Source organism: Neoarius graeffei, chromosome 9, assembly GCF_027579695.1.
Source record: "Neoarius graeffei isolate fNeoGra1 chromosome 9, fNeoGra1.pri, whole genome shotgun sequence".
In the NCBI taxonomy this organism is placed as follows: domain Eukaryota; kingdom Metazoa; phylum Chordata; class Actinopteri; order Siluriformes; family Ariidae; genus Neoarius; species Neoarius graeffei.
Genome location: NC_083577.1, coordinates 33,651,559 through 33,679,149, shown reverse-complemented (window position 1 = coordinate 33,679,149; position 27,591 = coordinate 33,651,559).

The following is a 27,591-nucleotide window of genomic DNA, read 5'->3' as shown; positions in this document are numbered from 1 at the left end:
CTACCTGCTGGGACACCCCTTCACCATTCCAATCACACCTTGCCCCAGTGGCTCCACCACATGAAGGACGCCAATGCATGGATCACCTTTTGGTATCTAGATGTTCAACCCTGGGCAGCATGGTGGTGTAGTGGTTAGCACTGTTGTCCCACAGCAAGAAGATCCTGGGTTCGAGCCCAGTGGCCAAAGAGGGTCTTTCTGTGTGGAGTTTGCATGTTCTCCCCATGTCTGTGTGGGTTTCATCTGGGTGCTCCAGTTTCCCCACAGTTCAAAGACATGCAGGTTAGACTAATTGGTGGCTCTAAATTGACTGTAGGTGTGAATGTGAGTGTAAATGGTTGTTTGTCTCTATATGTCAGCCCTGCTGATTATCTGGCAACTTGTCCAGGGTGTACCCTGCCTCTCACCCATAGTCAGCTGGGATAGGCTCCAGCTTGCCTGCAACCCTGCACAGGATAAGTGGTTCCGGATAATGGATGAATGTTCAACCCTTCAAATTTGAGATGACCCACAGGCCAGGGTTGCAAATGGTTGCACCAGACTTCCTCTCTTACAAAGGTGGTGGGGAGTTGGCAGCAGGCCAGATGGCTCCCCAGCCTGGGGCGGGTGATGGGGGTATGTGGATGCAGAGGTGGGATCGAGCACCCGTCTGTGGACGGGGAGAGCAGCCAGGGGAGGTAAGCTGTACTCGAGTTGAGGGGGGATGGGGGGATCCCCCCTGGAATAAAAAATGGTCAAAATCATCCCCCCTCTAAAACGGGCATCCCCCCTCCCTTCCCTTGAGCAATTTTATCAATAAATGTGGACATTACTTCTATTTAACATTGGAATTAGAAATGCCATTCCACATAGCTTTGCTGAAACTGAGCATACAATAAGCTCCCGCGAGAGAGGGCACGCGCAAGCGAAGCGCTTGAGGAGGTGACATTCAGTTGGGGTTCCGTTATTTTTTATTTCATTCGGCATCAGTGACAGCAGCGGATTGCAGCATCATGGCCAAGCGGAGTGGACAGCAAGACCTAAGCAAGTTCGGATTTAAGATCGCAAGAAAAAACATTTCAGGAGGTAAGTCAAGAGTTACGAATATCAGTCACACTTTCTGTGAGCCCACTATCATGCTGTAAAGTTACCAATAATATCGGTAACTTTACAGCATGATAGTGGGCTCACAGAAAGTGTGTGACAGTCACGCTTTTCGGTCTTTTGTCATGCACTCCTGCCACACATTGTATTTCTCACGCTGAAAAAAAATAATATAAATGTCTCTGGCATGCCGCTATCGCTATGGAAATGGCAGGAAACAAGCGCGTCTCCCATGAGTCGAGCCTGCCACTTACCAGCCAGTCATAAAAAGGAAAAGGGCAGGGCTACACAATAGTCAATCAGAAGCACTATTGTATCTGGGTCGATAACGCAACAACCAATGAAAAAAGCATTGTTATCCCAGGAATTGTTCAAGTGATTCTGCTACAACCATCTTCTGAAAGTTTTGTTCAGTGGACACCATGAGGATGAGCTCCGAGCAGCACAGAGACCAGAGGAAGTCATATCCTGTTTTAATGTTACAACAAATTCACAACTTGTTTGACACAAGAAATGATGACTTGCCTGCTGTGAGAAAATGTTGCCCAGATAATTAGCATGGACATAGTAAGGTTTTACAGGGGCTGAGCTGTATTGCACCTGTTTAAATGATCCCCTGGCGAGCAGCTCCACTTGTTCACAGGCAATAACAGACGCTGGTCAGTAATAATAACAGCGACACTAACATGTGTTTAAAGCAGCATGTGAATACCAGCAAGAGTGAAGTTTTTTTTTTTAATTTGTCAGTTATGAAAGACCCGTTTGTGAAAGATTGTTTTTATTGTTCATAATATAGAAACTGCGTGACTCCAGGGGAAGATATAGGGAAGAGGAAAGTCCAACTATTACAGATTACAGGACCCAACATCCTTTGACAGTGAGGAATTTTGGGGAAGAATGTCCTCAAAAAAGAACAAAGTAAGAATTTTTTTGCACACAACATGACTTGTTCATTATTAAGATAAAAGGAAAACATTTAAGTAATAGAGACCCTTGGTTCCTTTTTCAAAGGTGACTGGCTTGAACCAATTTGGGAGGCTATCAAAGATCAGAACCTTAGTTTTGGTGCTTCCTCATTCAAATGCTGATGCCGAGAGGGTATTTTCAATGGTCAGTCTGAACAAAACCTCAACCCTAAACAGCTTGTCTCTGGACGGGACATTGGCCTCTATCATGACCCTGAAAATGGCTCGACTTGAGCCGAACTGTTTTAAGTGGGAGCCAACAACACAAATGATGAAGGACTCCAAAAAGGCAACAAACACTTAGAATAAACAACACCAGTCATAATCTCTCTCTCTCTGCTCTCTCACACACACACACACACATACACTTATTTCAATACACGGAAATTGAATAAAGACTTTGTATTTGGTTGAATTGTTAATGCCGTGTGTTTATCCTTTCTTCTGCAAGTTTGAGCAGTTATTAGTAACAGCAACACTAATAATAATATTAATGAAAGACCCCCATTCCTGCGACCCGTCCAACCGGCCCCCCCAACGGGGGGGGGGGGGGGGGGGTCACTCTTGCCTGCATTCAAAACTTGAGAGCCCTGCCGATATGTAGCCTAATTTGTGGGCGGCAGATAACAACACAACTATCATAATGAATGTTAGTTTGGAGTCTAGCCAGCTATCGATAGCTCACTCAGGTTCATGTTAGCTTTGATTTCTTGTATAAGGCCATTAATTTAATCAGCCTGGACGTTCGTTTGTTATTCTTCAGGCAACAAAAAGTGTTATTCAAGACAGGAAGGCTAAAATAAACGACACTAGCAGTTTTGAAGGCTTCATTGCCTCATTAGAGAGCTGGTCACAACATGTAAGGGTGATTTACAATTTACTGTTGCTTGTTTTAGCTTATTGGTTACCTACCTACCTCTGTATTTAACTCAATGTTCCCAATGTTCAGCTTTGAATAAAAATTCTATTGACTTGATATGAAAAGATTCAGTTGTTCATTTACATTGCCTGCTGAGGTTTTAATAAATTACTTACCAAACGATTTAAAAGGAGCCTACCATGACTATGAAGTTACACTTCAAATTTGTCATCTGCATTTCACCCTAATATGGAGAATGTGGTAGGTATATCAGCCAGGAGACTGACTAAATATGACACATGGCATCCACACTGTGCAGGTTTTACAGTAAAATACCAGTGTATTATGTTTTTTTACAACAATAAAAAGGGTACACAGTGTGTACTACATGCTTTATCAGCACAAAATACTGTATGTCTGGTAAATGAACAAGGTCCACAGACCTACGTTGTGTGCAAACCCTCCTAAAAGCAAACCAGTTTCCCACCGACAGATCGACCGATGGGTCGACACGTGACTAAAAATTTCACCATCTCCCCGGTTTGATTTTACAACTCGACCACTGGAGGTAAGTGGCAGAGGGTTCACATGTGTGACAAATTTGATTAATGAGTGTGCTTTGTGTTGCAGTGAACAGCAGAAGTCATGAGAGGGGGAGAATGCTAAGAGCTGAAAAGGAGAGAATCAGAACCAGCACAGAGGTGCATCTGTGTGTTTAAAGTTATTGTGTTTATTATGGAGTGTGTCTCAGTGCAAGACCTGAAAATAGAAGAGAAGCTACACTGAAAGGCAAAAATAAAAAACCAGTCAATGTAACCTGCCTCTCCCCATCTCTTTAATCTACCAACCCCACTCTGCTACAGGCAATTAATCAGATGCCAATGTTAAACTATAAGCCACAAGTAAAACAGTAAAACAGTGACAGCAAACTCAAAGAGCAATGTGTGTGCACATATACTGTACAGCCCTATTCACCACATTTCAAAGTATTACATACATTTACAGTGGTGCTTGAAAGTTTGTGAACCCTTTAGAATTTTCTATATTTCTGCATAAATATGACCTAAAACATCATCAGATTTTCACACAAGTCCGAAAAGTAGATAAAGAGAACCCAGTTAAACAAATCAGACAAAAATATTATACTTGGTTATTTATTTATTGAGGAAAATTATCCAATATTACATATCTGTGAGTGGCAAAAGTATCTGAACCTCTAGGATTAGCAGTTAATTTGAAGGTGAAATTAGAGTCAGGTGTTTCCAATCAATGGAATGACAATCAGGTGTGAGTGGGCACCCTGTTTTATTTAAAGAACAGGGATCTATCAAAGTCTGATCTTCACAACACATGTTTGTGGAAGTCTATCATAGCACGAACAAAGGAGATTTCTGAGGACCTCAGAAAAAGTGTTATTGATGCTCATCAGGCTGGAAAAGGTTACAAAACCATCTCTAAAGAATTTGGACTCCACCAATCCACAGTCAGACAGATTGTGTACAAATGGAGGAAATTCAAGACCATTGTTACCCTCCCCAGGAGTGGTTGATCAACAAAGATCACTCCAAGAGCAAGGCGTGTAATAGTCGGCAAAGTCACAAAGGACCCCAGGGTAACTTCTAAGCAACTGAAGGCCTCTCTCACATTGGCTAATGTTAATGTTCATGAGTCCACCATCAGGAGAACACTGAACAACAATGGTGTGCATGGCAGGGTTGCAAGGAGAAAGCCACTGCTCTCCAAAAAGAACATTGCTGCTCATCTGCAGTTTGCTAAAGATCACATGGACAAGCCAGAAGGCTATTGGAAAAATGTTTTGTGGACAGATGAGACCAAAATAGAACTTTTTGGTTTAAATGAGAAGCGTTATGTTTGGAGAAAGGAAAACACTGCATTCCAGCATAAGAACCTTATCCCATCTGTGAAACATGGTGGTGGTAGTATCATGGTTTGAGCCTGTTTTGCTGCATCTGGGCCAGGACGGCTTGTCATCATTGATGGAACAATGAATTCTGAATTATATCAGCGAATTCTTAAGGAAAATGTCAGGATATCTGTCCATGAACTGAATCTCAAGAGGAGGTAGGTCATGCAGCAAGACAAAGACCCTAAGCACACAAGTCATTCTACCAAAGAATGGTTAAAGAAGAATAAAGTTAATGTTTTGGAATGGCCAAGTCAAAGTCCTGACCTTAATCCAATCAAAATATTGTGAAAGGACCTGAAGCAAGCAGTTCATGTGAGGAAACCCATCAACATCCCAGAGTTGAAGCTGTTCTGTACGGAGGAATGGGCTAAAATTCCTTCAAGTGTGCAGGACTGATCAACAGTTACTGGAAACATTTAGTTGCAGTTATTGCTGCACAAGCGGGTCACACCAGATACTGAAAGCAAAGGTTCACATACTTTTGCCACTCACAGTTATGTAATATTGAATCATTTTCCTCAATAAATAAATGACCAAGTATTATATTTTTATCTCATTTGTTTAACTGGGTTCTCTTTATCTACTTTTAGGACTTGTGTGAAAATCTGATGATGCAGTTATTGCTGCACAAGCGGTTCACACCAGATACTGAAAGCAAAGGTTCACATACTTTTGCCACTCACAGATATGTAATATTGGATCATTTTCCTGAATAAATAAATGACCAAGTATTATATTTTTATCTCCTTTGTTTAACTGGGTTCTCTTTATCTACTTTTAGGACTTGTGTAAAAATCTGATGATGTTTTAGGTCATATTTACTGTATGCAAAAATAAAGAAAATTCTAAAGGGTTCACAAACTTTCAAGCACCACTCATCTCATTATCTCTAGCCACTTTATCCTGTCCTACAGGGTTGCAGGCAAGCTGGAGCCTATCCCAGCTGACTACAGGCGAAAGGCAGGGTACACCCTGGACAAGTCACCAGGTCATCACAGGGCTGACACATAGACACAGACAACCATTCACACTCACATTCACACCTACGGTCAATTTAGAGTCACCAGTTAACCTAACCTGCATGTCTTTGGACTGTGGGGGAAACCGGAGCACCCGGAGAAAACCCACGCGGACAACATGCAAACTCCACACAGAAAGGCCCTCGCCGGCCACGGGGCTCAACCCGGACCTTCTTGCTGTGAGGCGACAGCGCTAACCACTACACCACCGTGCCGCCCAAGGACCACTGTATTTTTAAAAAAAAGTTTTTTTTTTCATATTAGACCACAGTACCAGTATATCCTATGTCTTGTCCCAGAATCCAAACATTATGTATATAGTGTTCATTATGTGAGTATCTATGTGATTTGCAATACAAGCAGTCACACAGGCAGTCACACAACACAAGTAATCACATGAGGCAGGTCACATGACAAAACAGGACATTATAAAAGTTTGACTCTTATACGCTGATACGGTCTAATGTAAACATGGGCTTATTGTCTCTTAGTGCTGCCACTTGCTACTGCTGACTTGAGTTGGGCTCCCCTGTCATGCAGGGTGATTGCTTGAAGCATGTGTTTCACTCTTCATGAAGGACACAGAGGCAACAGAAGTATACTGTACTGCACATTTCTTTGTTTCCCATAGTTACTATGGAAATGTTCCTGTAATATTCTCTTCCCCAAGACAACGATTAATTGCCAAAAGAGTTTTTCCGTGTCTTAATTTCCCTAGTTCAGTTTCATCACAGGTCTGTTTGGTGAGAGAGACTAAATTATTAATCCTTGTTTCAGCTGCAGTGGTCTGTCAAGAATTTACAGCCTGCAAGCAAAAAAACAAAAATTGTTTAAGGCCAAACATTATATTAATGGGATCTAATGATTTATTTATTGTTGGATGGATTTTAGGGGTGGTTTTAAAAATTCTGAAAGAGATTCATAAAAGATTAAAATGTGCATATAAAGCATGATAGTATTCAATTAAACATGCTGTGAGATTTCAATATGGGCTATTTTACTGCAAATTAGTATTTTATATTGCTGTTAATATTTATGCACACTCATCTAGCTTCTGTTATTGCTCTTTTGTTGATTATTGCCAAGCTATGCATTCCATTTTTACACCTAAGTTTTTCAGGAGGGTTTTTTTTTTGGTTTTGGTTTTTTTTTTTTTAGACATTTGCATGAAGGCAAAGCTGGTAAATCAAACAGATCATTTCAAAGTGCAACAATACACAGTGAAGTTCCAGCTAGGGATATTAATTTCTCTATGAAGTTTGTCCCACAGTTAAAGCAGCATGATCAGAATTCAGACTGTTCTGAATTCAGGTAGACTTTATTTTTTTACTAATACAATGTTATAAAGTGATTTAGCTTGATGCTTGGGATCTTGTCTGAAAGACAAATTGAAAATATTAGTTGGTATAGAGGTTTGGGATGACAATAGCAAGATATAACAGTCATATATAGTTTGGATTCATAGGGCTTGCTGTCTCTGAGATATTAGAGGAGATAACATTCCAGAAATTGCTCTCCCAGTGAGAAGCATCAACATAGAATGCATCACTCTATCTCTTTGGCTGTATTAGTTTATTTTTTCCCACAATTTCTGAATAAAAATGTCATAGGCATTGCTTTTTGCTATTCTGGCCAGTTCAGTTATCTGAAGCATGACTCAGTTCAAACTATGCCAATATGTGAGCTTCATTTAGAGCTTTTTTCCCCCTTCATATGAAGTGAATTGGCTGAAGAACAGGTAGAGTCATCAATAACCAATAGCAGTCCAATAAAATTATTTGCTTCTTGTCTTCGTTTCTGGCTGAAACACTCAGCAGCTTGTGAGGATGTACACTGAGCAGGTGTCGTATCATCACTGTGTGGGTTTTAATTGCAGACCTCCAACATACCTTTCTGGCTCAGTGAGCATGCTTGTATTTTGTAACTCTGTAACTGGAATGTAAATGGTCTTCAGGAGCCTTAATGATGTAGTTGTTGTTTGTTTAGCAGTTCAAGTAAAATGCAGGGAGTTCAGAAGTGTTTTGCTAATTACTTGGGCATCATTGATGCATGCTCTGTTAATCAAATGCAGATTTATTTTCCTCAAATGCATTTAAATATCCTAATTTAGCAAAGAATTAATATGACATTAGTGTGACTTTATGATGGTACATGTGTCTATTAGTATATATCACATTACGCTATAATCAATAAAGGTTCTTTAGAGTAATGGCATAGAAATCCCACTTTTGGTTCCTTATAGGGTCTTTTTTTGTCATTTTTGTTGTTGCACAATAAATGGAATAATACATCTCATCTCATCTCTCATCTCATTATCTGTAGCTGCTTTATCCTGTTCTACAGGGTCGCAGGCAAGCTGGAGCCTATCCCAGCTGACTACAGGCGAAAGGCAGGGTACACCCTGGACAAGTCGCCAGGTCATCACAGGGCTGACACATAGACACAGACAACCATTCGCACTCACATTCACACCTACAGTCAATTTAGAGTCACCAGTTAACCTAACCTGCATGTCTTTGGACTGTGGGGGAAACCGGAGCACCCGGAGGAAACCCACGTGGAGACGAGGAGAACATGCAAACTCCGCACAGAAAGGCCCTCGCCAGCCACGGGGCTCGAACCCGGACCTTCTTGCTTTGAGGCGACAGTGCTAACCACTACACCACCGTGCCGCCCCGGAATAATACATTTCCACCAAAAATATCCTTACACATTATGGGAACATTTATGTTGGGAAAGTTTTTAGTTGTCTGTGACACAAGCAAAAGATCATTTAAAAGATCCTTTAGGAAACATAAATAATGTTGTCTTTGGCATCACTCTCCTTTGACACCATTTTTAAGAATAAAGATACAGAGAGGAAATGCCTAGTTGAAGATTGATGACTGCAAATATTACATTAGATTGTTTAAATACATTGGTAATGATCAGGCTTGTGTTTCTTCTACTTATTTTCTTAAAATGTCTGATTAATTTACTTCCTATTACTTACATGTCTAATCTGCAAATCTAATAAAATATTCAGTCCTCATTGAATAAATAATAGTCATTGAAAATGGTTACATGATTAATCATCAAAATAAATGCACAGATCCATTGCCTAGCCAAAAAAAAGTGTCACCCTTTGGATTTTAATAAGCAAATACATAAGAGCCTTTGAGTGGATAATTACTGCACTGATTAATGTGTTTCAGCTGGCAACAATTCTTTCAACCCTAACTGATGCAGTGAGTAGCTTCTCATTTCTTAAACAATTATATCAGACGATGTATCCTGTGCTCATGGAAAAGATGTTACTGTGTTTCAGAAGAATTATCGGCCTTCAACAAGCAAAGAAAACAACTAGGGAGATTGCTGAAATGACTGGAATTGGGTTAAGAACTGTCCAACACATTATTAAAACCTGGAAAAATGGTGAACTGTTAACTTTGTGGAAAAAAATGTGGTTGGAAAAAGTGATCTCTGACTGACCATGATCATAAAATCACTTAAATGCTTGGTGAAGTTGAATTGTTAAAAAAATTTAAATAAAATCTACAGTAGAACTCATGGCTATGTTTAATAATGAAATTAAGAGGATTTCCACACTCACAGTGTGATGAGAATTCACAGGATTGGGATTAAACAGTTGTATGGCCATAAGAAAACCACTTGTTAGGGAGACCAATCAGGAGAAAAGCCTTCAATTTCCCAGGGAGCAGGTAGATTGGACTCTGGAGCAATGGAAAAAGGTCATGTGGTTTGATGAGTCCAGATTGACCCTATTCCTGAGTGATGGGTGCAGTGTCAGGATAAGAAGGGAAGCACATGAAGCAATACACCCATCATGCATAGTGGCCACTGTACAAGCCCTTGAAGGCAGTGTTATGATCTGTGGTTGCTTCAGTTGGTCAGATCGAGGCTCAGCAACATTACAGGATAATAAGATAAAGTCAGCTGATGACATGAAGGTACTGAATGACCAGGTTATCATCACATCAATGGATTTTTTCTTCCCTGATAACACAAGCATAAAATTAGGGCTCAGATTGTGAAAGAGTGGTTCAGGAAGCATGAGGTATCATTTTCACACAAGAATTGTTCACCACAGAGTCCCGACCTTAACCCTACTGAGAATCTTTGGGAAGTGCTAGAGAAGACTTTACGCAGTGGTTCAACTCTCCCTTACTCAGCACAAGATCTCGGTGAAAAATTAATACAACTCTGGACTGAAATAAATGTTGTGCCATTGCATAAGTTTATTGAAACAATGCCATGGTGAATGCATGCTGTAATTAAAGTTAAAGGCAGTCCAACTAAATATTAGTGCTCAACTTTTTTTTTTTTTTTTGGCAGTGTAGTGTATTTGTCCTGTTTTGCTGTTTTTGTACATGCAATAGATGTAATTGGCTGAGCACCTATATCTTATCAAATATCTCCTTTCTAATGAGTTTGTAGTGTTAAATTTATTTTCTGTCAAGCTTCTGCTTGGCTTGCATCCTCCTTAAATGAGTCACCATGTACCTCTGTTACTGAGCCAACTAGGAGATGGAATAGATATTCAGATTACAGTAAAAGAGGAAAAAGAGGTGTGCAGGTTCCATGAATATGGTAATTTATGTGCAAAAGTTCCCAGGAAGGCTTGTTTGCAGTGGTGCTCAGCTTGGGTGCTACAGAGCTGGATTGCTTGGGCTTACTCTGTCACATCTCATCTCACATTTTATGAACTCTATCCTGATAAGCATCTTTGTCACAAAGCTCAGCACACACCAGAGGAATCCATTCAATTCAGTCAGTGTGTTGAATATAATTTAAACAAGTCTGACTTTCAGAAGTTAAAAAAAGAAAACAAGCATGGATTGCTGGATCTCATCTCATCTCATTAGCTCTAGCCGCTTTATTCTGTTCTACAGGGTCGCAGGCAAGCTGGAGCCTATCCCAGCTGACTATGGGCGAAGGGCGGGGTACACCCTGGACAAGTCGCCAGGTCATCACAGGGCTGACACACAGACACAGACAACCATTCACACTCACATTCACTCCTACGTGGATTGCTGTATTATTATTATTATTAGTAGTAGTAGTAATAATAATAATAATGATAATAATAATAATGATAATTTTGTTTGTTTGTTTCTCACTTCCATGTACACTGCGTATTCAGGAAGGATAAGTCAATGTTGGAAGCTATTGAAAATGCTTCAGTTAAGCATACAGATTGCCAATATACCCTGTGGATATGTCAGATATACAACTGCATCTAAAATCTAATTTTGCCTTTGTTTAGCTACTTTATACTTGAAGACATTTCAGCCCTTAAACTGAATCAATGACCTTTACCATCCACGCTGAACAGAGCACTTCAAAGCCATTACATGTGTACTGTACCTATTTAATCTAAATAATTTACTTGACCATATTAATCCAAAAGACACACACTAATTAATTATATATAATATGTGTCTGTGTGTGTGTGTGTGTGTGTGTGTATAAAAATAAACACACACACACACACATTATATATAGATATATATATATATATAGATATATATATATATATATATATACACACACACACACACACACACATACACATATACATATATATATGCGGCACAGTGGTGTAGTGGTTAGCGCTGTCGCCTCACAGCAAGAAGGTCCGGGTTCGAGCCCCGTGGCTGGTGAGGGCCTTTCTGTGTGGAGTTTGCATGTTCTCCCCGTGTCCGTGTGGGTTTCCTCCGGGTGCTCCGGTTTCCCCCATAGTCCAAAGACATGCAGGTTAGGTTAACTGGTGACTCTAAATTGACCGTAGGTGTGAATGTGAGTGTGAATGGTTGTCTGTGTCAATGTGTCAACCCTGTGATGACCTGGCAACTTGTCCAGGATGTACCCCACCTTTCTCCCGTAGTCAGCTGGGATAGGCTCCAGCTTGCCTGCGACCCTGTAGAACAGGATAAAACGGTTAAAGATAATGAGATGAGATGAGTTTCTTGGTTAAAATGTGTTTGCATACGTCCAGAGAACAAACTTGTTCTCTGTAGAAATTGCAGATAAATAGATACAGTAAGTAGCTCTGTATTTCCATAGCAAAAGATTTCCATAGCAAAAGATTTACATATCTTTTTTTATTCTGTATTCTGTTTCTTTGGCTGATGGTATACAGTATTCATCCCCTTGAACTTTTTCTACATCTTGTAGTTACTTACTGCACATGCATCCAACAAATGTGGGTGTTTTTTTGGGTGGGGGGGGTATGATGGTGTTGTGGTTAGCAGTGTCACCTCACAGCAAGAAGGTTCTGGGTTCGAGCCCAGTGGCTGATAGGAGCCTTTCTGTGTGGAGTTTGCATGTTCTCCCCGTGTCTGTGTGGGTTTCCTCCAGGTGCTATGGTTTCCCCCACAGTCCAAAGACATGCAGGCTAGACTGATGACCCTAACCCATAACTATATCATTGCTTGTTTACTGCAATGCATTATGGGCGATATCTGGGGTCAGCTCCGTGATACTGTTTACTTTTGCCTTTGGTAAACACTGCATTGTTCTGTCTAACCGGTTTTAACCATCCCTACAGTGGTGCTTGAAAGTTTGTGAACCCTTTAGAATTTTCTATATTTCTGCTTAAATATAACCTAAAACATCAGATTTTCACACAAGTCCTAAAAGTAGATAAAGAGAACCCAGTTAAACAAATCAGACAAAAATATTATACTTTGTCATTTATTTATTGAGGAAAATTATCCAATATTACATATCTGTGAGTGGCAAAAGTATGTGAACCTTTGCTTTCAGTAGCTGGTCTGACCCCCTTGTGCAGCAATAACGGCAAATAAATGTTTCCGGTAACTGTTGATCAGTCCTGCACACTGGCTTGGAGGAATTTTAGCCCATTCCTCCATACAGAGCAGCTTCAACTCTGGGATGTTGGTGGGTTTCCTCACATGAACTGCTCGCTTTAGGTCCGACCACAACATTTCGATTGGATTAAGGTCAGGACTTTGACTTGGCCATTCCAAAACATTAACTTTATTCTTCTTTAAGCATTCTTTGGTAGAATGACTAGTGTGCTTAGGGTCTTTGTCTTGCTGCATGACCCACCTTCTCTTGAGATTCAGTTCATGGACAGAGGTCCTGACATTTTCCTTTAGAATTCACTGGTATAATTCAGAATTCATTGTTCCATCAATGATGGCAAGTCATCCTGACCCAAATGCAACAAAACAGGCCCAAACCATGATACTACCACCGCCATGTTTTACAGATGGGATAAGGTTCTTATGCTGGAATGCAGTGTTTTCCTTTCTCCAAACATAATGCTTCTCATTTAAACCAAAACTTTCTATTTTGGTCTCATCCGTCCACAAAACATTTTTCCAATAGCCTTCTGGCTTGTCCATGTGATCTTTAACAAACTGCAGACAAGCAACAATGTTCTTTTTGGAGAGCAGTGGCTTTCTCCTTGCAACCCTGCCATGCACACCATTGTTGTTCAGTGTTCTCCTGATGGTGGACTCATGAACATTAAAATTAGCCAATGTGAGAGAGGCCTTCATTTGCTTAGAAGTTACCCTGGGGTCCTTTGTGACCTCGCCGACTATGACATACCTTGCTCTTGGAGTGATCTTTGTTGATTGGCCACTCCTGGGGAGGGTAACAATGGTCTTGAATTTCCTCCATTTGTACACAACCTGTCTGACTGTGGATTGGTGGAGTCCAAACTCTTTAGAGATGGTTTTGTAACCTTTTGCAGCCTGATGAGCATCAACAATGCTTTTTCTAAGAAATCTCATTTGTTCATGCCATGATACACTTCCATAAAAGTGTTGTGAAGATCAGACTTTGATAGATCCCTGTTCTTTAAATAAAACAGGGTGCCCACTCACATCGGATTTCAATCAATGGGATGACAAATACCTGACTCTAATTTCATCTTCAAATTAACTGCTAATCCTAGAGGTTCACATACTTTTGCCACTCACAGATATGTAATTGTAGCAGTTCCTGATGTGGGTGGAGCACAGAAGCACGCCAGGTGAGAGTTGATGGTCACACACAAACTCTTTATTTCACTTATTTTAGCTTTTCTGTGTTCTTTCACTCACTCACTCTACACGCACGCATGTGTTGTGGTCAGGAGGGAGCCTCTTTTCTCTGCTCTCCCCCTCCTTTTGTGCTCCACCCCTGTAACAAACACACACACCCACACATTAATTGACAGCAGGTGGAATGACTTCACCACTTACCTTCCCCGACCCCGCCCTCCATTGACAGACTGCTGCTTGGCCATGCCCCTGCTGCCACATACCCCCACCACCCGACTCAGGCTGGGGAGCCATCTGGCCTGAAGCTGACTCCCCCCTGACAGGACAGGAAGTCCACCACCACCATCTGTGCCCCCAGCCTGTGGATCACCTCGAACTTAAATGGCTGGAGGGCGAGATACCAATGGGTGATCTGCGCATTGGCATCATTCATGTGGTGGAGCCACTGGAGGGGCGCGTGGTCTGAACAGAGAGTGAAAGGGCACCCCAGCAGGTAGTATCAGAGGGCAAGGACCGCCCACTTGATGGCAAGACACTCTTTCTCGATGGTGCTGTACTTCCTTTCATGCATCGAGAGTTTCCGGCTGATGTACAGCACGGGGCACTCCTCGCCCTCCACCTCCTGGGACAAAATGGCCCCCAGCCCTCTGTCCAATGCATCAGTCTGCAAAATAAAGGGGAGAGAGAAGAAGTCAGGGGAGTGTAAAAGTGGCCCCCCACACAGTGCAGCTTTTACCTCAGAGAAGGCCTGTTGGCACTGCTCCATCCACTGGACTGGATCTGGAACCCCCTTTTTAGTGAGATCGGTTCGTGGGCTGGTGACATCCGAATAATTAGGTATAAACCTACGATAATAGCCAGCCAGCCCCAGGAACCGTTTCATCTCCTATTTGGTCTTGGGCCTCGGGCAGGCCACAATCGCTGCAGTCTTGTTAATTTGGGGACGCACCTGCCCGTGACCCAAGTGGAACCCCAGATACCGTACTTCCACCCACCCAATTGCACACTTTTTCGGGTTAGCTGTGAGGCCCGCTCGCCTCAGTGACTTTAGAACAGCCCTCAGGTGTTCCAAGTGCTGCGGCCAATCATGGCTGTAGAATATTATATTGTCCAGATAAGCGGCTGTGTAGGCAGCGTGAGGGAGGAGGACCCTGTCCATAAGCCACTGGAACATAACGGGTGCCCCAAATAACCCAAAAGGGAGTGTGACAAATTGGTGTAATCCAAATGGTGTGGAAAAGGCCGTTTTCTCTTGATATAGAGGAGTCAAGGGGATCTGCCAATATCCCTTTGTTAGATCCAGTGCCGAAAATAAAAGCAAGCAGCGCCTAACCGATCAAGCAACTCATTAATGCGAGGCATTGGGCATGCGTCAAATTTAGACACTGAGTTGACCTTTCTATAGCCCACACAGAACCGGACCGATCCGTCGGTCTTGGGAACCAGGACCACTGGGCTGCTCCAGTCACTGTGGGACTCCTCGATTATGCCCATTTCGAGCATGGCCTTGAGTTTGTCCCGAACCACCTTTTTATTGTGTTCGGGCAAGCGGTAAGGGCAGCTACACACTACCACCCCCAGGGGCATCTCAATGTGGTGTTCTATGAGGTGGGTATGACCAGGAAGGGGTGAGAACACGTTGGAAAATTCCTTTTACAACTTGGCCACCTCCGTGAGTTGGGCCGGTGAGAGGTGGTCTCCACAAGGGACCGGAGTGGTCCGAGATGTTATCTTTTTCACCTCCAGCCCCAGCTCCGCCTTCTCCAGGACTACCGACCTCAACGCCATGGGGACCCTCTCATTCCAGCATTTTAAAAGGTTGAGGTGGTAGATTTGCAATGCCCCGCCCCTATCCGTTCGCCTCAACTCATAGTCCACATCCCTGACTCGCCGTGTGACCTCGAAGGGCCCTTACCACTTGGTGACTAATTTGGAGCTCGACGTGGGCAATAATACGAGCACTTTGTCTCCTGGTGTGAACTCTCTAAGGTGCGTGTCCCTGTCATACATCCAGATTTGACATTCTTGTGCTTGCCGCAAATTCTCCTGGGTTAGGTGTGTGAGGGTGTGGAGTTTTGCATGCAGGTCAAGAACGTACTGGATTTCGTTTTTGCTAGGTGAAGGTCCCTCCTCCCAATTTTCCAGTAGCACATCCAGAATGCCACGTGGCTTACGCCCATATAATAATTAAAATGGAGAAAAGGCAAGGCAAGGCAAGTTTATTTATATAGAACATTTCATACACAGTGGCAGTTCAATGTGCTTTACAGAAGTAAAAGCAGAACAGTAAACAATAGAAAATAAAATTACATAAAATAATTGGGGAAGAAAAATAATAAGAGTTAAAAAATAGTAGAAATAAAATAATAAAATGAAATAAAAGTTCAAAAAAGGAATCAGCCTCGAGATTAATTATTATTATGGGTTTAACTCAAAGCGCGCTCCTCCCGTGGCTCTTCCACGAGGATCACCAAAAATCGTCCCGCAGAGAAAATCTACGAGGATCACCAAATAAAATCGTCCTGCAGACAAAATCTAAGAGGATCACCAAAAATCGTCCCGCAGACAAAATCTATGAGGATCACAGTAACAAAGAATTAAAGTAAAAGTAAAATCATTAAAATCCAAGATTAAAAAGAAATTAAAATAAAGAAAGTAAAATCATTAAAATCAAAATTAAAAGAAATTATGTTAAAGGAAATTAATTACTTAGGTAAAAATTAATCAAGTGAAAGCATCTGAAAATAGCTTTGTCTTGAGCCTGGATTTAAAACTAACAGGGGCTCGCGCCACTTATCCCAATTATGTGCACCATCACTTACAAATTTCCAGATTATGTTCTTGAGTGTTTGGTTAAATCGCTCTACTACGCCATCCGTTTGTGGGTGATAGACACTGGTGCAGATAGACTTAATCCCCAATAACCCATACAGCTCACGCAGTGTGCGTGACATAAACGAAGTGCCTTCGCCTGTCAGGATTTCTTTCGGAATCCCGACCCAGGAGATAAAGCGGAAGAGCGCTTCCGCAATACTGCGTGCTGAGATATTGCGGAGAGGCACTGCTTCCGGATATCGCGTTGCATAGTCCACCAGAACTAAAATAAAGCAATACCCTCATGCTGACCGCTCTAATGGCCTGACAAGATCCATCCCAATTCGCTCAAACGGGGTCTCGATTAGAGGAAGAGGGCGTAACAGCGCTTTTGGAGTGGCTGCGGGATTTACTAATTGGCATTCACGGCATGCCGCACACCACCGACGGACATCCCCATGAATCCCTGGCCAATAGAACCAGGCCATTATTCGGGCTAGTGTTTTATCTTGCCCTAAGTGTCCAGCCATGGGACTAAAGTGAGCCGCATGGAATATGAGTTCCCTGCGGCTCTTTGGGATTAACAATTGGGTTATTCGTTCACTAGTTTGAGTGTCCTGCATCACTTGGTACAATCTCTATCTTTAATAATAGCAAAATAAGGGAAGGTTGGTGCCACGCTTTGCTGAAGGCACTCACTCTACACGCACACATGCGTCGTGGTCGGGAGGGAGCTTCTTTTCTCTGCTCTCCACCTCCTTTTATGCTCCGTCCCTGTAATAAACACACCTACACCCACACACATTAATTGACAGCAGGTGGAATGACTTAGCCACTTACCTTCCCCGACCCTGCCCTCCATTCACAGACTGCTGCTTGGCCATGCCCCCGCTGCCAAAGTAATATTGGATTATTTTCCTCAATAAATAAATGACCAAGTATAATATTTTTGTCTCATTTGTTTAACTGGGTTCTCTTGATCTACTTTTAGGACTTGTGTGAAAATGTGATGTTTTAGGTCATATTTATGCAGAAATATAGAAAGTTCTAAAGGGTTTACAAACTTTGGTGGCTCCAAATTGACCATAGGTATGAAGGTGAGTGTGAATGGTTGTTTGTCTCTATGTTTCAGGCCTGCGATGATCTGGCAACTTGTCTAGGGTGTACCCCGCCTCTTGCCCATCGTCAGTTGGGATAGGCTCCAGCTTGCCCATGACCCTGCACAGGATAAGCAGTGACAGTGGATGGATGGATTTTTTTGTTTGTTTAATTAAACTTTTAATCAAAACAAGTCAGCATGGGCAAACATTGTGGTCTCCTTTCTCCTGCCAGCTAAATGCCAGCAGAAAAGAAAAGGAAAACCTGCCTAGTAGATGCAACTGTAAGATAGAGCAAGGTTAGATGACATCATTTCTCTGAACAGATAACTAAATCATTCTAGCTAGTACTTAGCTATCTTAGCCTTAGAATGCATGAGCTTGACTCCATGGTAGAGAGTATGGAGTTATACACCTAAAATTTTGAGCTCACAGAGAAAGAAATGATAATACAAAAGCAGTAACAGAGAAAAGATATATTCGTCTTTTCTTTCATGGATCTATTCGCAAATGTCAACCACAAATTACATACCTGCAACTCAAAACTCTCCGAGGTTGATGCAGAGTCACGATGTTTTCCGTGCATCGCCATCTTGGTGTGACACAGTTCCATAGTTATGCTAATTAGTTAAAGCTGCTCACATTCAGCTGTTTCCGTAGGGCTACACTGTTTACTTCAAGAGGTAGGAAAATGGTCTCAAAACCAAGAAAAATAACCCTCAGCACATCAAAATGATCACATCTCATCCGCATGATATTGTTCTTGCAAGACATAGGAAAATGCCATGCACAATAAAAAAAATAAAAAAATTTTAGATGACTTTGCAGTCAGTACCTTTAACACTTCAGTTGACATAAAACCATTTGTGTGATTGGGGTTAAAGTAACTTAAGTAATTTATCTGCCATCACTTCCGAAGAATTTCTTATGAGCATCTGCAATGTAACTTTTTCAGGCAGATCAGGTTGAAAGAATTTTTAAATCTATAGCCTGCTACAAGATTTCTGTTTGATTTCTTAGGTTTTTTTTTTTTGTAGAACATATGAAACTAGCGGCACGGTGGTGTAGTGGTTAGCGCTGTCGCCTCACAGCAAGAAGGTCCGGGTTCGAGCCCCGTGGCCGGCGAGGGCCTTTCTGTGCGGAGTTTGCATGTTCTCCCCGTGTCCACGTGGGTTTCCTCCGGGTGCTCCGGTTTCCCCCACAGTCCAAAGACATGCAGGTTAGGTTAACTGGTGACTCTAAATTGACCGTAGGTGTGAATGTGAGTGTGAATGGTTGTCTGTGTCTATGTGTCAGCCCTGTGATGACCTGGCGACTTGTCCAGGGTGTACCCCGCCTTTCGCCCGTAGTCAGCTGGGATAGGCTCCAGCTTGCCTGCGACCCTGTAGAACAGGATAAAGCGGCTAGAGATAATGAGATGAGATGAGACATATGAAACTCATTTACTAAACATCCTCACCAACAAAAATTGGGCACTGGTAGCTTAGTAGTTAAGGTTCCACACTGGTGACTGGAAGGACTGGAAGAGAAATACTGTAGGGCTGAAATTTCAGCTCTGGATTCTGCCTCATCTAAAGTTTGAATAAAATAATCTCTCAAAATAATCTCTCAAATTGCATGCACATTGTGTGACATACTTCCTGGTTTCCGAGTTGTTTGCGATGAGTCTTTTTTCCACGAGTGTTGGCATTAATCACTAATCCTTTTTATTTTCTCTAGAAATAATTTGAGTATCCTTTTCATTTTTTATTGTACTTTCACTTTCGTTTTCCTTTTTCTGCATTTTAAAATTTTTCAGAAGAACATCAAGACTTGAAGCTTTCTTTTTTTTCTCCTCCTGCAGAAAGACCACAAGCAGAGGCTATCCACATCAGATCTGCTTTAATATCAACAGATCCTTGATTAAGGTACGTGAATCCTTTCATCATGGCACACCTTCAGCTTGTTCAGTGTGCTGAGTGCAGGATGTTTAATCATTCTTCTTCCATCGCTAGTGATAGCTTTATTTGTGATAAGTGCAGATTAGTTAGCTCTCTGATGGAGAAGATTGCAGCTTTGGAGGTGCATATCCAGACTTTAGAGAGAGCTAGTGAGAACGAGAACAGTGTAGTTTCTGCAGGAGAAAGTCTGGATGCCCGAGGTGGAGTTAATACCCAACTCCAGCATTAGAGCCCTCACAGCTGGGCGAATGAGTGATGACTCTGCGGCATGAGCGTAGAGCCAAAGCTACCACTGAGGCTCTCCCACGGGAGCACCACTCCTCTCCGTGTCAAACAGGTTTGCCGTCCTCAGTGATGCACCCATTGAGAAACCTAAAAGAGCTCTGGTTATAGGGGACTATCATATGGCATGTGAAATTAGCTAGGCCTTTAGGGGCACTAGCAGCTTAATGCCGCTTTTCCACTACAAACGCGGCTGAGTCGGGCTGAGCCGTGCCGTGCTGAGTTGGGCTGAGTCGAGCTGAGCGGGGCTGTTGGAGTTGCATTTCGACTACAACCGCGCTGAACCGTGCTGGCTGGAAGTGGATGGACACATTGGGTGGAATTAGCGAAAGTGGGTGGACGTCACGTGATGTCGTTAAGCAGCGCAAACAGTGACATCAGTGAGCTTTTAAGCGGTAGTCTCACGACCCGAATAGTAAACAATAAACATGGAGGACATGGAGTCGTTAGTGTTGCTGGTCTTAGTTCTGTGGCTTGTTGTCACCGACAACGCCAACAGATACTGGCAAGAGCGTATAGATGACGTGAGGTGCATAAGGCTTCAGAAATTCTCGTAATTCGTAATTATTCTTCTTCCGGGTTTACGGTGTTTACAGATCCCAGTGTGCTTGCGGGGCGTGTGTGGGCATGTGAGGACACTCCCCCTCACCAATCAGTGCACAGGGGAGTGTCTGCTCACGCCCCCAGCCTCACTCAGCTCGGTTTGGCTCGCTTCAGCCCCACTCCAAAACCGTGCGAGTTTTAGGGGCTAAGCAGGGCTGAAGCGAGCCGAGTTGTGCTGTTCTTTGGTAGTCGAAACGCGAGCCGTGTCGGGCTGAAGTGAGCTGAAGCGAGCTGAAGTGAGCTGAAAAAGGGTAGTGGAAAAGGGCCATTAGTCATGTGTATACCAGGAGCCAGGGCGCCGGACATAGCAGGTAATCTTAGGGCCCTAGGCAAGCACAGGTTCTCAAAGATAGTTATCCATGTAGGAGCTAATGATATATGCCTTCATCAGTCTGAGGTTACTAAGAGTAACTTTGTAGATGTGTTTAAATTAGCAAAGGCGATGTCTGATGCTGTAGTATGCTCTGGCCCTATCCCAATGCAGTGTGGCGATATAGCTTACAGCAGGTTATGGTTGCTGAACTGCTGGTTGTCCAGGTGGTGCTCTGAAAGCAGTATGGGCTTTATAGATAACTGGACTAATTTTGAGGGCATTGCTGGCCTGTTAGGGCAGGACGGTATTCATCCCACTTGGGAAGGTGCTGCTCTCATTTCTTGCAGCATAAGTTATAGTCTCAGAACAGGTCTAGTTAACTTCTGACAATCCAAAGCCAAGGCCAGGGAGCAGATGAACAGGCTAAACCAACTGTCTGCTAGCTGCACAGAGTCGTCACTCAGGGTCCACTACATCAAGACTGTCTGTTCCCCAAGCTCAACAAAAAAGTAGAAATACTCAGAGCTTGTTCCAGTAACCTAATCAATATAAAATTAGATCATACTACCTGTTCAGCTGCTGCCAACACCTTTGATCTAAAGGTAGGGCTATTAAATATTAGATCTCTTATATCTAAAGCACTAATTGTTAATGAACTTATTACTGATCAGGAGTTTAATGTACTGTGTTTAACAGAAACATGGATTAAGCCAAATGAATATATAGCATTAAATGAAGCTAGTCCTCCTGGATACAGTTATATACACCAGCCTCATCTAACTGGCAGAGGAGGAGGCGTCGCGGTTATTCATAATGATTATCTATGTGTAACACAAAACCTGGTTATAAATATAATACATTTGAAGTTCTTCATACTAATATAATGTATGTAGCCTCGAAAAATAAGTCTACCCAGTTAATTCCATTACTTATTATTTACAGGCCCCCATTGGGCCATATTCTGAGTTTCTTTCTGAATTTGCAGATTTTCTCTCAGACCTGGTTATTTCCTTACACAAAGCTTTAGTTGTCGGAGATTTTAATATTTACTTCGATAACCCAGAAGACCCTTTGAAAGCAGCATTTGTGTCTATTTTAAATTCAGTAGGGGTTAATCAGAATGTCATAGGACCGACCCTTAATGGTGGTCACACTCTTGATCTAATACTAACATTCGGGTTAAACATAGAAAATATAGTCACAGTCTGATATTATCTCAGATCATTATCTCATCTCATTCAAAATATGTCTGAGTAATATATGCACCTCACCACACTACTGTATTAAACATGCATTCACATCAACTACTGCACAGAGTTTTATAAATGATCTCCCAGAGGTATCAACTTTGATTGGGTCACTGTCAGCCCCTACAGAACTTGATCAGGCAACTGAATGCTTAGAGTCAACGATCCACTATACTTTAGATAATGTAGCTCTACTTAAAAGGAAAATGATCAGAGAGAAAAAAAAATTTAACACCCTGGAATAACAATGACACTTGCACTTTAAGAGACCACTCAAAAATTGGAATGTAAATGGCATCAAACAAAATTGATAGCATTCAAATTAGCTTGGAAGGAGAGCTTCCTGAATTATAGAAAAGCTCTTAGTGCTGCTAGATCAACATATCTCTCCTCCCTAATAGAAGATGATAAAAAATAATCCTAGATTCCTATTTAATACTGTAGCAAAATTAACCAAGAAAAAGACCACTATAGACACATGCACACCTGCAGTATGTAGTAACAACGACTTCATGAATTTTTTCAATGACAAAATTCAAAATATCCAACAAAAAATTCAAACTACTAATTTAAGGTCAGACAACTTAAGTGACAATTTAAGTAACCCTGTAGTTAACAATATAACTGTATCAGATCAGCAATTAGAATGTTTTACTCCCCTGAGAGAAATCGAACTACTTTCATTAATCTCCGCATCAAAATCCTCAACTTGTGTATTAGATCCCTTACCAACACATCTATTCAAACAGATAATACCTGAAGTAATTGAACCACTTCTAAAAATAATAAATTCTTCTCTTAGGATTGGCTATGTACCCAAATCCTTTAAACTTGCAGTTATCAAACCCCTGATTAAAAAACCTGACCTTGATCCCTGTCAGCTGTCCAATTATCAGCCAATATCAAACCTCCCCTTTATCTACAAGATCCTTGAAAAAGCTGTGGCACAGCAGTTATGCTCATATTTACATAGGAATAACATCCATAAAATGCATCAGTCAGGATTTAGACCTCATCATAGCACTGAGACAGCACTGGTTAAAGTAGTAAATGACCTACTGTTGGCGTCTGATCAGGGCTGTGTCTCGCTGCTTGTGTTGCTTGACCTTAGTGCAGCATTTGATACCATTAATCATTCCATTCTTTTAGATAGACTAGAAAATGTTGTAGGAGTTAAGGTAACGGCCCTCTCCTGGGTCAGCTCTTATTTAACTGATCGCTATCAGTATGTTGATGTAAATGGTGATTTTTCTAGACATACTGAGGCAAAGTTTGGTGTTCCACAAGGTTCTGTCTTGGGTCCACTGCTTTCTTCTTATATATGTTACCTCTGGGTGATATTCATAAGCATGGTATTAGTTTCCACTGTTATGCTGATGACACACAGTTGTAAGTTTCTGCAAAACCAGATGAGAAACACCAGCTTAATAGAATTGAGGAATGTGTGAAGGACATTAGACACTGGATGCTTATTAACTTCCTTCTGCTTAACTCTGACAAGACAGAAATACTTGGACTAGGACCACATGCAGCTAGAAGTAGGCTTTCTGATTACACAGTAACTCTGGATTGCCTTTCTGTTTCTTCATGTGCAGCAGTAAAAGACCTCGGAGTGATTATTGACCCCAGTCTTTCATTTGAAACTCATATCAATGATATTACCCAGATATAGGGTGAGCAGATTTCCCTAGTCTGAAACCGGGACACTTTTGCGCGCGACCATGCTCGTGCTCGCACACCTTTTTTTTACGTAAACGTGACACTAAGAGAGGTGCTCTTATCATTTTGTTGAAGCTCACATTTATAAACATCTCACATGAAATAAAACAAACAGGCATTTTGTTATCTAGTAGCATAGTGCTATACAGATCAGTTAAATTATGGTCAGACAACAGATTTTGTAATGGCTGAGAATAGGCCAGGCTATGTCCACAGGCCAAATTTAAACTGATTTATTTCACCTGTTTGTGAGAACACCAAGAAGAATGCATATGCACATGTAGGTTATATCTCTAAAATTGTATGCACTATAGCATGAACTTAAAAAGTAGATATGTGACCTCAACATAGCCCAGGTCAGAATCAACCTTACTAACCATTCCCCACAACTGAATGAATAAAGCAAGATGATGTGTACAAAAGTGAACACTTTAATGGAAGGTGCAACAAGCTGTTCAATATGGCCAAACTGTCAGAATGGTATGTTAAACAGAAACAAAAAAGAGACAAAGTGATTTGAGAATATATACTGCGGAAGCCGCGAGAGGCCCTTCATATAATCCTTTTTTTTATTCACCTTGTTATCCCGAGATAACGACATAATTAATTCAGGATCTCGAGAAAACAACACAACTAATTCGAAATCCAGAGAAAACAAAACCGTTATTCCGAGATCTAGAGAAACCAAAACAATTATTTCATGATCTCGAGTAAACAGCTGAGAAATGGTTCATTCAGGTGCACCAAGAGACTTGTGATCAGGGCTTTGAAGCAGAATTTTTTTCCTATTGGTTCGTTCCGAACAGAAACGGAATTTTAACGTTTCCGGTTTTGGGTTCCACCATTAAATAGACGTTCCCGAACCAGTTAGAACAAAAAAATTTCATTCCCGGAATGGTTAATTACGTTCCCTGTCAGCGGTTTAACAAATGGCTATAAAATTATGTCTCTGTCTCATCCAGCTTAAGCCAAATGTAGGCTAATTCTATTACAACCTTCATTAAATAAGACAAGAAATAATTCAAAACAATTATTATTTCAAATGTTGGCGATTTGGATTCTCAGTATGTCTTCCCATCTACACAAACAGAAAAAGTGCCAAAAATGAAAGATAATTCGTTTAGTGTGTTACCAAAGGCGAGTCAGGCCCTATAGAGGGCTACCGCATGACGTCACCGCGCCGCAAGATTTTGTTAGGCGCCATATTGGAAGACCAAGTACACATCTATGCAAGTACATACATTCATAAAACAAACTACACCTGAAATGTAGCCAGGGCCGGTTCTGCCCTAATCTGGACCTGGGTGCACCATCGCGCAACCCCCCCCCCCCAAAAAAAAAACAACACCAGTCTAAATCAGGACAACCATCACAACTATAACTATAAACATTTTATAATCAACTATTTTAACTAAATGGGCTATAATAAATAAGCCTGCAGGCAGCCACAGCGGGCTGCCTCAGAAAAGTAACCATTCAATGACACAACTGAAAGCCTGCAGCCACGGCGGGCTGCCTCAGAAAACTAACCATTTGTCCTACCTTAAAACTCGTTTTGCATTTTCTGCCTCCTTTTTTGTATTTTCAACCCTGCGTTTATTTTCTTTCCTTTTCTGAAAACCCGATTTGTGTCCAGACATTTTGTTCTGCTACCAACGAACTAACTCGTCAGGTCTCGTCTCTCAAGCCCGCGATGATTCCCGTGGGAAAGGCAACAATTGATACATTTTTACAAACAGCCAATAGGGAGGTTGCAACGTTCAGGCTCTTCTTTGCTCAGACACTCAGTAATGGAGACGTGATAGTAGTCCACCTTCCCGCGCTCTCCATTCAGTCAGCGAACATCACACAGGAAGTGAACCCCAGCGGGTCATAGAAACTTGCGCAGGAGAAGAATGGCTTTTTTATTTGTAGGCTACGGAAACTTTGAGGAACGAAATAAAAACCGGTATTAACCAGTTACCATTATTTTTAATAAGCGTTTCTGTACCGGAACATAAAAAATAATAAAGTTTCTGGTTTCGTTTCTGTTCCATGTGAAATAGAAAAAGTTCCCAGTTTTTGTTTTCGTTCCTTGAACCGGTTCAAAGCCCTGCTTGTGATATGCTGACTTTGGGGCTATTTCTCATTCTGTATAGACGCAACTTTGGTCATTAGAATGTCTGGAATAATCGATCACCTAATAAGGCAATATTTTGATCAGGGGTTGACACAGGGAGAGATTGCATCAAGTCTTTTAATAAGGGATCATTTCAAAATTAGTCCGCGGCACCTCCGCAGAAGACTGGCCCGGCTTCGTCTCTACCGACGGAGATACAGTGATCCAGCTGAGATCATGAAATAATTGTTTTGTTTTCTCGAGATCATGGAATAATTGTTTTGTTCTCTCGAGATCTCAAAATAACGGTTTTATTTTCTTGAGATCTCGAATTAGTTGTGTTGTTTCCTCGAGATCCTGAATTAATTATGTCGTTATCTCGGGATAACAAGGTGAATAAAAAAAGATTATATGAAGGGCCTCTCTCAGCAATAAAGGAGGAGAGGGTCGACAGCCCGAGGAAAGCCCCCACAGGAGTGCACAGCATTTGCAACATAGGCTACCCAACTCAGTACAAGAACAAAGCACTTACAGTGTGTGCAGTAGGCTTCGTGCGCATTGTTCTGCACCTCTCGGAGGAAGGGGTAGGTGCCCTGTAAACCTTTGGAAAAGGTACATTTTCTTTTCGGCATAATTGCTGCGGCATTACTGCTGCTAGCTGCTAGACAAAGAACATTCGCGCCAGTTAATGTTTATTTTATTGTTGCATGGCAACACGTTCTGTTGTCTGGCATAATGTGGCTAAATAAACACCCATGCCACAGGGCCAGGGGGCAGTAACCAGTTTGCTCAGTCGCAAACGTCGCGAGTGGCGAAAACCGGGACATATCCGTGTCCCGACAGACTTTTGTCGGGACTCGGGACACACAACCCCAAATCAGGACTGTCCCGGTAAAACCGGGATGTCTGGTCACCCTACCCAGATAGCTTTCTTTCATCTCAGAAATATTGTTAAGATAAGAAATTTAATGTCACTACATTTTTTGACAATTCATGCTTTTCTTACCTCCAGCTTGGATTATTGTCATGCCTTACTGTCTGGATGTTCCAATAAGTGCATAAACAAGCTCCAGTTAGTTCAAAATGCAGCAGCAAGAGTCCTTACTAGAACTAGAAAATATGACCACATCACCCCTGTCATATCCACGCTGTATTGGCTCCCAATCAAATTTCATATTGTTTATAAAATACTACTATTGACCTTTAAAGCACTGAATGGTCTTGCACCACAGTACCAGAGCAAACTTCTGGTCCTTTATGACCCGCCACATCTACTTAGATCAAAAGGTGCAGGCTATCTGCTGGTACCTCATAGAGTGAAGGCTACATCAGGGGGCAGAGCCTTTTCTTACAAAGCCCCACAGTTATGGAACAGCCTTCCAAGTAGTGTTTGGGAATCAGACACAGTCTCAGCATTTAAGTCTAGGCTGAAAACATATCTGTTTAGTCAAGCCTTTTGTTAATAGTGTTTATGAGGGAAAGGAGTAGATCTGGAGGGTCCTCAAACATAGAGTGGTTTGGTAAACTGGGATGTATGGATGCTGTCAGTCCCCCATTCACTTGCTCACTCGAGTTTGTGGATGGTATAGTGGCTGCTGCTTATGTCC